The 2,400-nt window shown below is 34.2% G+C and overlaps 1 protein-coding gene across 1 annotated transcript in view; it reads right to left on the bottom strand.

Annotated features, from left to right (window-relative positions):
- Positions 1-2,400, bottom strand: part of SLC25A21 (solute carrier family 25 member 21) — a 512,936-nt gene that overhangs the window by 332,321 nt on the left and 178,215 nt on the right. The gene's annotated exons all lie outside the window — the stretch shown is intronic.

Genomic DNA, 2,400 nt, shown 5'->3' with positions numbered 1-2,400 from the left:
TTTTTAATACCTACAAGTTTACTTCTCAGTTTCCCCGGGCAGAAAAAAACATGGTTTAAAGTTAATTATTAGATTTTAAAATTTATTCTTAAAAATATAAAAATGTAGTTTATCAAAGAACTGCTAATATTTGACTTGTAAGCTCTGAAAGTTTAAAGTGCAAATTGAATCGGGAGAAATTAATTAAATATTTAAAGTATAACTTGTTTTTGAAAAAATAAAATGTTTTCTCTTAAATAATTAGAAATTCAAAATATGTTACTTCTTGGTCTGATTTAAAAAAGATTAATTTTATAATCTCAACTGAAAATTTTTTAATACAAAAACCAGTTTAAATTTGATTGATATTCTTTAAGATAATAATAAAGGGTATAAACAGCTAATGAGATTTCTGTCTGTCTACAATATAATGTTGATCATCTATCTTTTAGGCATCTTGGTTTGCTGTCAAAAAACTGTAGACAGCCACCATTTTGGGCTGCATGACTTGGCATCTGCCATGTCAGCCACATGGCCTGCCGCTCCCCTGGGGGCCGCCATCTTGAAACAGCAAAGGCCCCTCCCTCTGATTTAGTCAATCACAGAAGGAGTGTCTGCTCACTGAGGCAGGCTGGAATTTCAGGGGTGGAGCTTTAAGGCGGAGTTTTACTACAGAAATTCAATGGGGCAGAAAGTGTGCTTGCCTCTCGGATTTATTTAATACTATTTTAAAGATATTTTTAATGCTTAATAAAGTTAGCAATCACGGTCTTAATATAATTTAAGTGATATGATAGACCAATGTTTTGAGCAGTTGGCTTTATAAGGGCAGACAATAGAGCTCGTATTCCTTTAAAAGGCTAAGTCATTTTTCTAATCTCTTAAAACTAGAAAACCCTACTTTCCTTAAACTAAGGACAATTAAAGGTTATATGTTCCCTCCCTAAACAAAAGTTAAATAGCTTATGTCAAAGTATTTAAAAGGGACTGATAGCAGTAATCCAATTTCTGTGATCCCAACCGAAATTTTAAAACTAGTTTAAATTTAATTGATATCTCCTAATAATTATAAGAAGTATATCTATACATATATATATATATATTTGATAGTCTTTCAAGTTGGATTTCAAAACTATAACCAAGAAATGACTTTAAGAAATTTCTGAAATGTTTTCAAAAGTTTATTCTCTCTTTTTAAAGGATTTTTTTAAATTTAACCAAATTTAATATACTTGAAATCACATGGAAAGCTTTATCATATAAAAATTAATAAATATATATTTTAAGTTTTTGCCTCTAGAAAGGGCAAAACAAGTTATTTTGTTTAATATTTCTTAAAATACAGCAGTGGAATTTTAAGATATAATTTGAAATAACAAAAGCTTGCTACTGCATTTTAAAATTAGGCTGGAGGTGGGGCAGCGTTTGCTCCTTGTGAATCAGAAGTATACTAAACACTAAATTTACTTGCTTTGCCTTTTTTAAAAAAATACTTACTTAAATTACTATCCTTGTAAGCAATTGAATCCTAGTAAAATGCACATTTTTCCTTTACCTGGGAAGGACAGCACAGCTACCCCAAGGTCAGAGGGCTCCAGTTAATGTGTCAACTCAGTGTTCTGGATACCCAAAACTGTAATTTAGATAAAGTGCCTAAGTTTAACCCAGGTCACCCAAAGATTCGAGACCCAAAACTGTAATTTAGATAACATGCCTAAGTTTAACCTAAGTTACCCAAGGACTCTAGATAATGTGTTTACCCAGAATTGTAGTTTAGATAGCATACTGTCTCTGCTTCTGTAAATTGCTTTTTTTTTGAAAACTAGGTTCCTCATTCCAAACCTTGGGTTTAAAATTTAAATTGTCATGACCTAGAGCAAAGAATATTCTTACATGGTATTATTCTACAAAGTTTTATTAATAATTTTGATGCTTTACAACAATATATTGTGCATTTATCCCAAACAAACTTACAAATTAATTCTTTAAATGTTTGGCAGCAATTTAATATTTAAGGACATAAAAGGATTTATTCCCCCCTGGGAAGGCACTTAAGCATTCTGTATTGACCTCTCTTGATCCTTTTTTCCAAGAGGATTCCAATTGTCTACAGCTGTTATCTGAGCTCTCCGTTCAAACTGAGATCATGAAAAGCTGGTACCATGGATCTGTCTCTTGCCCAATGGCGTAAGCGGGGCCCTCTCTGGAGAAGAAACCTGGGTTCCCTATGATCAATGCCTGGGCCCCGCCAGCAGGTGAGGGGATCCAAAGGCAGTTGCTGGGCATGGAGGCCAGAGGGACATAGGTTAACAAGGAGACAGAACTGAACCTCACATCACCCTACTTGGCCCAGAGAGTACGGCTGGTAGTCAATGACGGGTAAGACCCCACAGGGTGGGGTGACCTAAGACAGGCACAGTC

Source organism: Myotis lucifugus, unplaced genomic scaffold (genome assembly GCF_000147115.1).
Source record: "Myotis lucifugus unplaced genomic scaffold, Myoluc2.0 scaffold_22, whole genome shotgun sequence".
Taxonomy (NCBI): Eukaryota; Metazoa; Chordata; class Mammalia; order Chiroptera; family Vespertilionidae; genus Myotis; species Myotis lucifugus.
The sequence above is the reverse complement of the archived record's forward strand: the minus strand, read 5'-3'. Positions and strand labels throughout refer to the sequence as shown.